Consider the following 15,169-nt stretch of genomic DNA (forward strand, 5'->3'; position numbering starts at 1 on the left):
CTGGACTGGATGTGCCACGGGCCTGATCCTGCAGGCTCCTCTTGTGTCCTTAAGGAGGAATTATGAGAGAACTTGATCCTCATACCTGCATGCTGCTGCACATCTTTCTCTGAGGGTGCATGGTGTGTCTGAACCCAGAAGACTGAAAGACACCGAGTCATACTGAGTCTCTGACTTTACGCTTTCTCTCCATAAGTCCTATCAGCTCAGTCATCTCCCCCTCTCTGTTTTATTCATCATATGCCTAACAAGAGACACAAGGGCGGAGGCACGGGCTGGGTGGGGAGAAGGAAGGGAGAAAATGCAAAACTGATTGCGACTGAAAACAGATAACTGAGCCATATATATTATGCATTATTTTTAGAAGGGGAGAAAGATTGCACAAGAAATCTTCGCTTTCATGGCATTCCAAGCAGACAGTGGCAATTTGCTTCTGAGGCTACCTGCATTCTTTAGTTAACAATGGCTGTAGATTAAAGACTATTTACAGGCTCAGTATATATTGCCGTGGTTGGTGGAAAGGAGGACAGAATAAATTATGGGCTACAGTGAATCGTGTGGAAAACTGGCTCTCTTGTGTTTAAGGCCGTCATTTCTTTCAGAATAGCCTTTGGGAGCAGCGACGGACTAAACTAAAAAGAAGACCTCTGTGAGATTTATAAGGCTGATAGAGAAAAAGATTGCCAGCTTCCTTCTCCCACCTGTGTGACTGTGCCACACCTAAGCATCCTTGTGACAGGCACAGGTTCAAGGGGAAAGGGTTTCTCCAGGACTGAGGTACAGTCATGGGAAAAAGCTTCCCCTACGAAGGAACCGCTAGCGGGGCATGCATTTTCACACATAAAGCTTGTTTTCATTTTATTTACAGTGGTACCTCGGGTTAAGTACTTAATTCGTTCCGGAGGTCCGTTCTTAACCTGAAACTGTTCTTAACCTGAAGCACCACTTTAGCTAATGGGGCCTCCTGCTGCCGCCGTGCCGCCGGAGCACGATTTCTGTTCTCATCCTGAAGCAAAGTTCTTAACCTGAAGCACTATTTCTGGGTTAGCGGAGTCTGTAACCTGAAGCGTATGTAACCTGAAGCGTATGTAACCTGAGATACCACTGTATTTACTGCGTTCATATCCCACCGTTTTCTCCAAGGAGCTCAAGATGGTGTACTCCTCTCCTTATTTAATCCACAAAAACAACCCTATGAGGTAGGTCACCCAGTCAGCTTCATGGCTGAGTGGGGATTCGAACCCTCGTCTCACATACCCTAGTCCAACTCTCAAACTGCTACACCACACTGGCTATCGATTGTCCGTATCATCTTACCAAGTAGCAAGGAGAATTGAGGTTTCCTGGGAAAATAAGGTAAGGGCAAGCATGCTGGATCACATCTCATGGTGACTGGTCCATTAGCAGGACCAGCCCACCCATGAGGCAATCTAAGGCAGTCGCCTCAGGCGGCAGAATTTCATGAGACAGTGCCCTTGCCTGCCACTGCCACTGCCATAGAAGCAAGGAGAAATGGTGGTGGCCGCTGCCAAAATCTCATGAGAGTTCCATGAGATCTCACAATATCTTCTGAGATCTTGGCAGCCCCAATAAGTGAGCCCTCGGAGGGGAAAGGGGGTGCCTTCCCATTCTCCACCCCTGAGCAACCTCTCTCCCCATCACCAGATCTGGTCCAGAGAGTTGGGGGGAAACCTTGAACAGGGGGAGACACAGGGTGGGGGGGAATGTTCAATTGTCCAAGGAGACTTCCTTATTCTGACAGAACATTTGATATTGTGCCACATTCAATACAACCCCCAGTATCTTCAAATTTCACTATTAGATTTTTTTGGAAAAAAAGAAAAAAGAACAACAAGCCTCAATTTATTTCTCCTAAGGAACCTGCCATTTTCCAAACAGCGGTCACTAATCTCATCCAGCGCTTTGAAACCGCAGTATCCAGCTATCGTTTGGCTAATCTCAATTTCCAAGCTAGCATGTCCTCTATCATCTCCGACAAAGATGTTCAGGCCGGATTAAATCTGACAGGTCAGCATCAGGCAATTTGTGCTGGCCTCACATGTGGCTTTCTCACTTATTTATTTTTATTATTATTTTAAGATACGGCCTCACTCCCAGGGCCTTCACATCGTTTAGCGTTCAAACGCAGATACCTAAGAGCAAGGGAAATGTGTTTGAAGAAGGAGGGAAATCTGTTGTCTGGTGTATGTTACTCTTTCTTCTTGTTAAACTCCCCCCCCCCCCAAAAAAAAAGCAAAAGGGAAACATATCTGCAGTGCCACCTCTTGGTTACTGAAGAGCATTTCCAGGGACAAGTGCAATTTTGCAGGGGCTTTGTGGACACACACGCAAACACACACACACAAATATAACAATCTTATTTTAATACACAAACGGCACAGAATGTCTGCCTGACAAAGTGAGAGATGGACTTATTTAATAGACAGAAAGCAATTTCCAAGGCTGTGGGGTTGCTGTGTTTCCCTTTGCTCAAAGGCAGTATCAAAATATCAAGCAATCCCGTACGTAGACTGGGAAGTTATTTTCACAGCTTGGTTCCCCAGGTGTTATGCCCCTGATCCCATGGCCTGTAGATTCTCTGCATACCCCAAGACCGGCCCTATCATTAGACAGCATGATGAAGAAATGAGCTTTAAAGAACCCGCAAATCAGTTGATCAATGGTGCCCACAAAGCCCCTTTCAAAGTACAGGGCAACACAGTGTTCTGAAATTGGCTTCTGAAGATGCCTGGAATCACTATTTTCTAATCCAGTTGTTGGATCATCAGACACCCAGTTCGAAATGCTGAGGAAAAGAGCAGGAAAGGTCACCCAATCCCATTACAGCATCAGGTGATTGACAGGTGGGGAGCTTCACTTGCCTGCCAGGCTTGGCCTGAGAGGGGCGGGCCTCTCACCCCTGGTGCAGAGCAATACTGGGCTAGCTGGACCAATGGTCAGACTTCCTATACAAAGTTCTCCAGAGAGGAACCAGTGGTGATCACCAGGTTTAGCTCTAGGTTTTGGAGGGTCCTCGGGCGAGACGCCCTCCACAGCATCCCCTTCTTCAGTGAGTCTACCTCCTCACTCCAGCAAGTGCAGAGAACTCGTCAGTGGGTCTGTGTTGGGGTTACAGACCCTTGACTGGCCTAGCGGTGTGGTGTGGCAGTTAGAGGGAGGCCAGGGTGACCCTGGCCTAGTCACTGCCTCTCAGCCTAAAATACCTCACCGGGTAGCTATCTACCGACTCCATCTGGTATGACAGCTGATATGTGCTCTACGTGGGGCTACTTTTGAAGATGACTCGGAAACTATTAACAAATCCAGAATGCGGCTGCCAGACTGATGTCTGGGAACGGCTACCAGGACCATATAACACTAGTACTAAAATATCTACATTGGCTCAATGTACATTCAGAGCACAATTCCAGGTCCTGGTCCTGACCTTTAAAGCCCTAAAAGGCCTTGGCCCTGTATACCTGAAGGAATATCTTCACCTCCATCGTCCAACCTGGACACTGAGGTCCAGCTCCAAGGGCCTTCTGGTGGTTCCCTCCCAGTGAGAAGTGAGGTTACAGGGATCCAGGCAGAGGGCCTTCTCGGTAGTGGTGCCCACCCTGTGGAACACCCTCCAGTCAGGTGTCAAGGCAGTGGTGTAGCGTGGGGGGTGCAGGGGGGGGCCGCCGCACCGGGCGCAACATCTGGGGTTAGGGCAAATCCACGGGTTAGGGGGCGCAAATCCACGGGTTAGGGGGGCGCAAATTACTTGCCTTGCCCCGGGTGCTGACAACCCATGCTACGCCACTGTGTCAAGGAAATAAACAACTACAGGGGTACATGGGTTCTCAAACTTAATCCATTCCGGAAGTTGATTCCGAAACCAAAGTGTTCCAAAACCAAGGCATGCTTTCCCATAGAAAGTAATGTAAAATGGATTAATCTGTCCCAGACTTTTAAAAACAACCCCTAAAACAGCAAGTTAACATGAATTTTACTATCTAATGAGACCACTGATCCATAAAATGAAAGCAATAAACAATGTACTGCAGTCACACAATCAATCAGTCAGTAGCTGAACTGGGTTCCACACAATCACAAAAACAAAACAAAAAGAGCCGCAAAAACAAAAATGCAAAATAAATAGCAAAAACAGACAGACCTCAGCTTAACACTCAAAACGGAAGCGTGACACTCAAATTGGAACCATAACACTCAAAACAGAGCACATTCAGCTTTCGAACAAAGTTCGCAAACCGGAACACTTATTTCTGGGTTAGCAGCGTTTGGGTTCCAAGTTGTTTGAGTTGCCAAGGCATTTGAGAAACAAAGTGCCTCTGTATCTGACTTTTAGAAGACATCTGGAGGCAGCCCTGTATTGGGAAGTTTTTAATGCTCAATGTTTTACTTTGATTGAGGTTTTAATTTGCTGGAAGCCTCCCAGAGTGGCTGGAGCAACCCAGTCATATGGGTGGCATATAAAGAATAAATTGTTGTTGATGCTGTTATATGAGCAGCGAGAAAGAACCATGTATACCACCTTAAGCTCCTTAGGGGGAAATGTGGGATAGAAATGCAATAAGGAAATGAAGTAGATGCTGAACTTTGGACTTTCAGCACCCAAAGCAGATTCCCTCTCTCTCTCCCTGACCTATGACCCTTCCTCAAGAAATGTAACCTGTGACACATACAACCTTGAACATACTTCAGAATCCTCTGTAGCGTATCGGGGTTTCTGTATCCATTGTGCAGGGGTCCTTCCGCAGACAAGGTGATACGGAAAGTGGATTTTGAAGGCAGAACATTTGACAGCCACAGTCCTAGGCATTGCAGAGTTGCAGATTTCAAACAACTTATTGGTTCCGGCCAGTTAGTTACTGAAGTTTTTCTCCCACTAACTGTATTGACTGAAAAGACAAAAAGGAGTGGGGGCTGCAGATAATACAACCTACAGCACATGTAATGATCTAGCTCCAGAGCTACAATTACAGTAGTTATTTCAAAAGATGTATGCATCTTAATTTTAGCAGAACGATTTTTATTCCCTGTTCAGAGTTATGGAAATGTTATTCATGAAGCGTTCGGAGCCCTCGCCTTCTGTTGTTCCTGCTTTTATTTACATATCATTATAATCCCCTCGTTTTTAAACAACAAACCCCCCCCCCAAAAAATGAAGCTTATTTCAACTCTGAATTCCACCCTTAAATGAAATAAATTGCTAGTGTTTATTTTCCCTTTGATCTGCCTTTAGTTTATGGTTCAATCCCTTTCTTCTCGCAGCAAAAACAAGGGAGAACCTTGCAGCCTTGAAGACTAAATTTATTTATTGTGGTGAAAGCTTTCGCGGGCCAAAATCCACATTGCCCAATACATAAAACAGTCATTTAGGTGGGCCAATGTGAGCCCTGTGCACAGAGGGAAGAAAGGAAATATATGTTCACGAAAGGAGGGCAAAAAAACAACAGACAGCCGTAGGCATTGTCAAGTTCCTGTAGACACTACAAAGGAATACAAGATGCAGTCAAATGAATTCTAGTAGGAGGGTGCCAAAGAATTCAGCCAAAACACGAAAGGTTGACTCTTACCAACACAGATGCTGCAGTCTGTGTTCATCCTATACCATATGCAAGCAGGTCGGAATTCACTTTGCTTCTAAAAAAGTATTTTGGGTCCAAGAAGAATATCTACCTGAATAGTTCATAGCTCAGTCTCTTGACCACTAGAGGGTACGTTCCCTTGAGGTATGGCCGGCAGCAGCATTCTTTTTTTATATGCTTTATTGGTTTTAGAAACAAAACAATACAAATACAAAACAATACAAAACAATCAACAAAAGACAATCCAAAATCAACACTCATTAAAAAAAAAGGATTTAAGTTCACACATAACTAATTCCAACATGACTTCCAATCCCCCCACTGTGATTCTAAATTACATTTTTTGATTGAGCACTTAACTTTATCTCTCCTAGGTCATTCAGCTGTGTTAGTTTTGTAAAGTTCTCTTATTTCATGCAGAGGTCAATCCAGGCCTGCCAAAGAATTCAGATTTCTACAACGTTCTTTTAGGTATTCTCTGTAAATATTCCACTCTCTATTGAATATTTGGTCTGTATGGTCTCAGAATCTTGCTAACTCTGCATATTCTAACATTTTGTTTTGCCAATTTAATTAAGAGGCAATAGAATCTCCTTTCCATACCTTGGCAATTAGAATTTCTTCTGCTGCTACCACATGCATAAAAATTCTCCTTGCACTTTTTGGAATTTCTTTACTCATCATGCCCAGCAGCAAAGCTTCAGGCTTCTTAGGGAAAGAACATTTAAACATTTTTTTAAGCTCGTTATATAGTGTTCCCCAAAATTCCCCTTTTTTTGCAATACCACCACATGTGGATCATAGTGCCTTCCATCTCCCTGCATCTCCAAAAGACGCTCGACCTGGATTTGTAAATTTTGACCAATTTTACAGGTATTAAATACCATCTGTAGAGCATTTTCATGAAATTCTCTTTCAAATCATAGCATGCAGTGAATTTCAGGTCCTCCCTCCATAACCTTTCCTATGATTCCATTTGGATGTTATAACCAAAATCTCTGGCAAATTGTATCATAATAGATTTTACTTCTTCCTCTTTGACCTCCCAGTCAAGGAGAAGTCTATACATTTTAGAGAGCGGTTTTGTGTGTGTTTGAATTAGCTCTTTCTCAAGTCTTGAAATTTCTGTGGAAAACCCTTTCTGTTTGTCCTTCTGAAATGTTTCATGCAGTTGGAAATATTGCAACCAATCAGTCAAATAGGTCTGAATTTCTTTCTTTAATTTCTTAAAAATTTAGCCTGTTTTCTTTTTCCTCCAATAGATCTTTATAAGTTGCTCAATTACCTCGCATGTTTGTTTTCTTTAATGGAAAATGCTTCTGTCGGGGAAAGCCACCATGGACTTTTTGGTTCTAGTAAGTCCTTATACTTATCCTAAACCATACAAAACAATTTCCTAACCACATGGTTCAAGAAGCCTTTGTGGACTTCGACCTTCTCATATCCTAGGTAGACATGACAGCTATATGTATGATTGAATCCTTCTAGATCTAGCAAGTCAGTATTTTTTAATGTCGGCCATTCCCGGATCCAGGAGAGACAAGCCGCCTCATGATACAGTTTCAGCAGGACAGGGTGGCAACAGCATTCAGCAGGACAGGGTGGCAGCACTTACCTGACCTCCCGTCACTGGCATTGCTGCGGCTTACAGGGAGGGTCAAGGGGACAGTGAGTTTGTTGTTGTTTAGTCATTTAGTCATGTCCGACTCTTCGTGACCCCATGGACCAGAGCACGCCAGGCACTCCTGTCTTCCACTGCCTCCCGTAGTTTAGTCAAACTCATGCTGGTAGCTTCAAGAACGCTGTCCAACCATCTCATCCTCTGTCATCCCCTTCTCCTTGTGCCCTCCATCTTTTCCACCATCAGGGTCCTCAGCTTCAGGATCTGTCCTTCCAGTGAGCACTCAGGGCTGATTTCCTTCAGAATGGAGAGGTTGGATCTTCTTGCAGTCCATGGGACTCTCAAGAGTCTCCTCCAGCACCATAATTCAAATGCATCAATTCTTTGGCGATCAGCCTTCTTTACGATACGATACGATATCTTTATTGTCATTGTCCCTTGCGGAACAATGAAATTGAAAACTACATAAAAACTACAGAAAACTACCAGAAAACTACATAAAACTGCTACAAAACTACATAAAACATTCAAAACCCCCTAAAAACTCTAAAACCCCATTTTAAAAAACACTATACTACAGAGACCCCTTATGCTGCGTTTGGAACCAGAATTGCATTAGCATAGAAACTGTTTTTCAGGCAGCTAGTCCTGGCCTTTATAACCCTATACCTTCTTCCGGAAGGCAGAAGCTGAAAGAGATCATTTCCAGGGTGCATACTATCATGTGCTATCTCTGCTGCTTTCTTATGGCACCTGGCAGCATAGATTTGATCTAAGGTGGGAAGAGTGCACCCAATAATTCTCTCTGCAGTCTTTACAACCCTGGATAGCATTGTTTTTTCCCTGGCCGTGCAGCTCCCAAACCACACGCACAGACCATAAGTTAGTACGCTCTCCACAGTGCAATGGTAGAATGCCATCAACAGGTCCTTTGAGAGATTGTTTTTCCGGAGGATTCTCAGAAAATATAACCTCTGCTGTGCTCTCTTCACCAGGTCTTTGCTGTTCTCTCCCCAGGTTAGGTCGTCTCTCAACTCCATTCCCAGAAATCGAAACACTGAGACCTGTTCCACGCACTTCCCCTCAATAATAAGTGGCTGAATATTCAATTTACATTTCCTAAAGTTCACAATGATCTCTTTTGTTTTCTTTAAGTTAAGCAGTAAGTTGTTTTTCCTGCACCACTCCCCCAACTGCTCAACTTCCTTCCTATAGGCCGTCTCCCCCTCTCTAGCCGTAATTAAACCAACCACCGTTGTATCATCTGCGAACTTAATGATCTTATTACTGGGGTATTTGGGGGCACAGTCAGCTGTATAGAGCATGTATAAAAGCGGGCTCAACACGCACCCCTGCGGCGTCCCCGTATTCGTGATGAGATCCGCAGAGATGTGGGAACCCAACCTGACCCTTTGGGAACGGTTTGATAGAAAGTCTAATATCCACCTGCACAAACATGGTGGAAGTCCCAGATCTAATAATTTGGGCACCAATCTATGCGGAAGAATAGTATTAAATGCAGAACTAAAGTCTACAAATAACAGTCTCGCGTAGTTCCCTTGCTTCTCCAAATGAGTCAGGACAGCATGTAAAGCCATTGCCACAGCATCCTCTGTGGATCTCTTTGCCTTGTACGCAAACTGGTAAGGGTCAAGTTCCACTGGCAGACAAGATAAGATGCGCTTCCTCACCAGTTTTTCAAAACATTTCATTATAATGGGTGTCAGCGCCACAGGGCGAAAATCATTCAGACTGTCTATCTTTGATGTTTTTGGCAGGGGTATAATGGTAGCGGATTTCAGACAGGGTGGAACAGTGGCTTGGGCCAGAGACTGGTTAAAAATCTTCGTAAAGATTCCTGCCAGTTGGTCCGAACAATCTCTTAGCACCCTGCCAGCCACCCCATCCGGGCCCATAGCCTTCCTTGTGTTTACCTCCTTTAATATTCGCCTCACTTCTCCCTCTTCCACCCTGGCAGCATTTCCTGTAGGTAGTGACGCCAATAGCTCTGGCATCCCTGTTGGAGTCACTGTTGGTGTCACCTCAAATCGGGCAAAGAAGGTATTCAACTCTCCCACCAAGGAAGCAGTACTCTCTACCATTGATGAATTCCTTGATTTATAACCAGTCAGATGTTGGACTCCCTGCCACATTTGTCTTTATGGTCCAGCTCTCACTTCCATACATCACTACTGGGATAACCATAGTTTTAACTATACGGATCTTTGTTGGCAAGGTGATGGCATGGTGCAAACACTCTGGCAGAGCCAATACAGTGCTCCCATGGGTGTGTTTGCACCATGCTGACCTCCTTGATACCTCCTCCTGTTAAGCTACAGTGATGGAGGTGATGGGAGGTCCAGGAAGCAATATTGTCCCGCAGGACAAAATGGCCACTAGTCCATTTTGTCTGCTACTAATAACGCTGATTGGTTATAGGTGCAGAACTACCAAAATAAAATAAAAGAATGCTTATGTATGCAACAACAGCAGCAAGGATGCTTCTTGCCCAGAGATGGAAAGAAGAAGAAGTTCCGACCAGAGAAGAGTGGCAGATCAAGCTGATGGAATATGCAGAAATGGCAAGACTGACGGGAAAAATCAGAAATCAGGAAGACCAAGTATTTTTAAAAAGACTGGAATAACTTTCTAACATATTTGAGAGATCACTGTAAACAGTTAAAATCACTGGCAGGAATACAATGACACTTGTAATGCAACATGGATTTTGGATACTATGATTATATAACAGATAGATTACAGTAGAAGGTGCAGGAATAAAATTTATAATTGGAACCCATGGAGCGAAGGAAGGAGGACTCAAGGTTCAAAAGAACCATTTTCTTTAATGTGTGAAAATGTTATGTTAGTGGTGTATAACTTTTATGTAAAACTAATTCAAAATTATTTTTAAAATAAAATAAATGATGATTGGTTGTCTTTATTGGGGGGCTTGCATGGGATTGTTCGACTTGAGGTGACGGGACCTGAATGCAAGAACTGAGGCATCCCAGGCCTTTGCTATTTTAAATACTGTGACTGGGATACGAGGGGAGAATGCCAAACCATATATTTGATCATTGGCAGTTTTTACATCACCTCAGTAAAGGCCTTGCCATAATATGTCATAATTGCTTGGGTTTTTAATTTACAAGAGTTTTCGGAGTTTAGCCCAGGAGTGCCATCTACTGGTACATGCAGAAGCTGTGCTCATTACTTTGGCAAAACAAAACGTTCGAGCACATTGAAAATTGGGGTCAATGCGCTTATTTGAGGTTGTCACCTCTTTGTATGAGAGAGGGCCTGGGATCAATTACTGGGATCTCTAGAAAAAATATTTCGGGAAGCAGGATGAGATGGGCCTCAGCTCAAGAGTCTGGAAAGCCACTGTCAACCATAGAAGACAATGCTAGCTGAGTGAAAAGCACCTTCCTTCATAAGCTAGCTCAGGGGTAGCCATTGTGGTGGCCTCGAGGTGGACTAATCCCTCACCCGGGGTGGCCCACCCATGAGGTAAACCGAGGTGAGAGGATCCAAAGAGACAGCAGATTCCGACGAAGATCTTTATTACACCCTTGTTCCTAATGTAGATCTTCTCTCACCTCTTATTCCCTAGTGGGGAGTGGGGCGCCATTTTGTGATTCCTGACCGGCCTTGTCCCTCACCATCAACCATGCTGACTGGTAGGGCTGGGCAATCTATCGATACATCACCAAAAATCGGTTTCAAGTCCACATCATGGTAATGGTTTCATAATATTCAACATGGTGATATACTGCAAATCGCAATGTGTGCATGTGTGTGTGCTATGTGAAAAAATCACGATGTGAGGAAAACCGTGAAGCCAGTCACCACTTCTCTCAGGATTCCTGTTGCCCCTGTTGATCTGTACTATAAAATAACAGTTGTAACAATATGTTAAAGGTAAATAAAAATTAAATCGTTTTAGACCCCTAAGCAGTAGCAGTTTCCACATTGCCCTGTTCACCTCTCGTTTGTTACATTCTTTTTTCAAACATTGTGATATATTGGTGTATCACAATGTTTACTTGGTGATAAGTCATGATCTTGAAAGCCAGACATTGCTCAGCCCTACTGAATGGCAGAGCCAGCCCAAGACATTTTGGGACATTTGTCAGGGACTGGCAGAAAGCTGACAACATGATGATGATGATGATGATGATATTGCCCTTCTTCGACAGATTTGAACCCTGATGTCCCAGGTTCTAGTCTCAAACTCTAACCACTACACCACACTGTCTCCTTGATTTAGTGTCACTGTCTCATTGACTTATTGCCAATGGGCTACAGCCAACGTGAATGGAGCTGCAAATTACAGCCCGCATCATGTCCTTTGAAGTCGTGTATACACGCTCTTGAATGTCACACTGACATCGTAAATGGTCGTTGTCCAATTTATCAGGCTGCCGCAGTCATTAAGCGTGTCATCAGTGTAGTCGGAAAGAGCAGTAAAAGTGGGGTTAATGAGCAATCATCCCTTCTAAGTAGGGTGACTTTAACATCCTGGTGGGAACAGGAACATCTAATGGGCTCCGACCGATTGGAACGTTTTTCTGATGCAGACTAATAACTCATATTACAAGGAACGTGTAAGAGACCTGCCCAGATTATTGCCTAAAACGACAAGGACAACTGAAGAGGTCTTGGCACCCCCGAGACTGTGCACAAGTCTAGAATACTCCTCTCCCAGAGTTGAATAGTCACGGGATGTTGTGCATGTTTCAACATTTGCCAAACGTTGTTTGCATTTGGCGTCTGATAACATCTGATTTCAAGGTTCGAATACTCACTGGATGCTCTGCCTATTTCAATATTTGCCAAATATTGCCCGTATTTGGCAGCCGGTTCCGTTTCATTCCATGGCTTGATATTTGACACTCAGTGTTTGACAAGGCTTGGCATGTAACGCTGAGCTTGATAGTTGGCGGCACGCGGTGGCACTTAGTATCTGACAGCCGACCTCGTAAGACTTCATATTGGATAAAAATTGCAAAGCAATACGACATATGGGGAATGTGAGCATCCATTAATCTGGAACACAGGGGGGTGCTTTTGTTCACAAGTCCTTTTTCATATATGCCAGGAGAAAACGCCGGACAAGAACAATACTCTACAGTGCTTTGAGGTTCAAAGGGCTTCATGCATATTATTACCATGCTGGAATCAAAGACTGATTCTGCTTCTTTCAAGGCCGATTTAAGCAAGGAGAGGTGACCTGTGGCTGCCAGAAAAGGGCTCTCAGAGCACATGTGAATCCATGATTGGCATGTTGGCAACCCCTGTGCAATTTTTACAGCAGCCTTGTAAGGTAGTTCAGAACTATTCTCTTCATATCGCGGATGTGGAGGGTGCATGTTTCTGTGTCACGGACTGGCTGGATGCAGAGAAATGGTGCTACGGCAAGCTCCCTTCCCTTGCTGGTCTCCCATAACCAGAAGAGGCATGGAAAGGGTGGAGTAGAGGTTGTCTGCATGCAGGCACAGTCTCCGATTGCTTGGGGAAAGCCCTGGTGAGGAGGCGGAGACTTTCAGTGTTGGCAACTGATTCTCATGGAGGAAGACCACCGCGAAAGAGCTGCTCTCTTCATTAGGCCTGACACTCAAACTAAGTCTGTAGCGATCATGTTTTTTGAACTGTGAGATAACTGACCAACACGCTCCCCTGAGACTTGCCTACGGTCTCACAGCAAGCTCATCTTTATTTGCAGGTGCTATAAAATGCTACTGAGTGCTCACTGGAAGGACAGATCGTGAAGCTGAGACTCCAATATTTTGGCCACCTCATGAAAAGAGAAGACTCCCTGGAAAAGACCCTGATGTTGGGAAAGATGGAGGGCACAAGGAAAAGGGGACGACAGAGGACGAGATGGCTGGATAGTGTTCTCGAAGCTACCAGCATGAGTTTGACCAAACTGCGGGAGGCAGTGGAAGACAGGAGTGCCTGGCGTGCTCTGGTCCATGGGGTCACGAAGAGTAGGACACGACTAAATAACTAAACAACAACAAAATAAAATGCTAAGGAAGCTCTCCACTTTCTCACCTTCTAGAGCAGAGATGTGGAACCTCAGTCCAGGAGGATGAATGGGCTACTCCAGGTCTCTCTCCCTAAGCAAAACCCCACATCCAACTTGCTTGGTACCCACCTCAGTGGTTTTTGCCTGACTGGAATGTGCCCTTGAGCTCCGATATTGCTAATCTACTGTATAAAGGTAACAACCACAATTGTCGCTCTGACCACTTTTGCCTCTTGCCCTGTCCACCAACTCTGAGGGTATCAGGAATTTTACTTCTTGAAATATGGCAACCCTAGGCCAGTCACCATCTCTCAGCCTAAACGACCTCACAGGGTTGTTGTGGGATGAAATGAGGGAGAACAACATACACCTTGAGTTCCTTAGAGGAAAAGGTAAGGTATAAATGCAATGAATAAAATTGTACCCCATCCTTTTTTCTAGAGTGCAAAAGCAGACCAGTGATCCACATGAACTGGGATGACACCCTAGAACATACCAGCACTCTCCTGAGGCTGCAAAGAGCAAGGGAAAATGGACCTTGGAGGCCATTTTCTCTCAAGGAAACTTACTGTCTATTGTCGTCATCGTCTGATGCATCCAAAGAACCCCAGGCTTCCTTGAAAACTTCGACGAATGTCACTCATCAAAACAGATCATTCTGCTTCTAGCTCCACCAAGGAGCTAGAAAATTTTCAACAGGGCGACATCTGGCTTCACCAGAGAGCTCTTGGCCCAGACATTTGAATCCGCAAAGGCTTCGCTGAGCTAATTATCCCAAACCTACCGCTTTGCTGGGAACACATCATGTCGCGAGCAAAATAAAATATGCCTTTTTAAGAAAACAAAAGCCAAGGCCTTTTTGCGTGCACATACTTGTGCGGTATGAAAGAAGCAATTTTTAAATTTTTTTTGCTTAGAAAAAGCACGGAGGGGGTTAGAAGCTTAAGACAGTTTAACATCACAGATGGTTCTCTCTACAGGAGACTCCAACACAGGTATTTTGTGTGTTAAGTAAGAATTCATGAAAATATAAGCCTTTATGGATTTCTGTGATCATTTCACAGCTGTGGATTTAAAGCGTTCTGTTTATGGGGAGATCTAAGGGTATTTTCTTTGTCCATCGTGTTTTGAAAACTTAAGATGCAGGATAGTCCAATGGGGTTTTTGAAGATTCGAGGTGGAGAGAATTCACTTTGATTTTCTGTATTGTTGGTCTTTGACACCTTGACTCAAAGATAGACTGCAGAAGGTCCTGTCAACCCCATTTTCCTTCTTTGCTTAGAGCTCCCTCCCCTCCCCACCCCCTTTTTTTTAAAGAGACAGAGAATGAAGGAGAAACAAAGGAGGACAAAGGTCTCCTTTGCGAGAAGAGAGAATTTAAGCAAAGGCAGCTTTTGTCACTCCTGCATGACTGACAGCTGGAACACGCCCAAATTCCTATTGACTGTACAATTTATAAAGGTAGAGAAGGCTCAGTGTTATCCCTTGTAACAGCCTTCCCTAACCTGGCATGTTAGAACTACAGTTAGAACTGGATATGGAACAACTGATTGATTCAAAACTGGGAAATGAGTATGGCAAGGCTGTATATTGTCTCCCTGCTTATTTAACTTATATGCAGAACTCATCATGCGAAAGGCTGGGCTGGATGAATCCCTAGCCGGAATTAAGATTGCCGGAAGAAATATCAACCACCTCAGATATGCAGATGACACAACCTTGATGGCAGAAAGTGAGGAGGAATTAACGAACCTTTCAATGAGGGTGAAAGAGGAGAACGCAAAATATGGTCTGAAGCTCAACATCAAAAAAATGAAGATCATGGCCACTGGGCCCGCCACCTCCTGGCAAATAGAAGGGGGGGAAATGGAGGCAGTGAGAAATTTTACTTTCTTGGGCTCCATGATCATTGCAGATGGT

At 44.3% G+C, this 15,169-nt stretch overlaps 1 long non-coding RNA gene across 2 annotated transcripts; it reads right to left on the reverse strand.

Moving 5' to 3' along the window:
* Positions 1-2,074: 2,074 nt before the first annotated feature.
* On the reverse strand, positions 2,075-7,270 carry LOC310761009. Of its 2 annotated transcripts, none has more exons than XR_014547178.1 (4): positions 6,198-7,270; positions 5,583-5,771; positions 4,692-4,895; positions 2,075-2,230 (listed from the first exon to the last, which is right to left on the reverse strand). It is a non-coding gene; the product is annotated as an uncharacterized lncRNA (long non-coding RNA). The 2 variants fall into 2 exon arrangements; XR_014547179.1 differs by having other exon boundaries at positions 7,210-7,255.
* Positions 7,271-15,169: the final 7,899 nt, after the last annotated feature.

This window comes from Podarcis filfolensis, assembly GCF_964270895.1.
Source record: "Podarcis filfolensis genome assembly, chromosome: 4".
NCBI lineage: Eukaryota > Metazoa > Chordata > Lepidosauria > Squamata > Lacertidae > Podarcis > Podarcis filfolensis.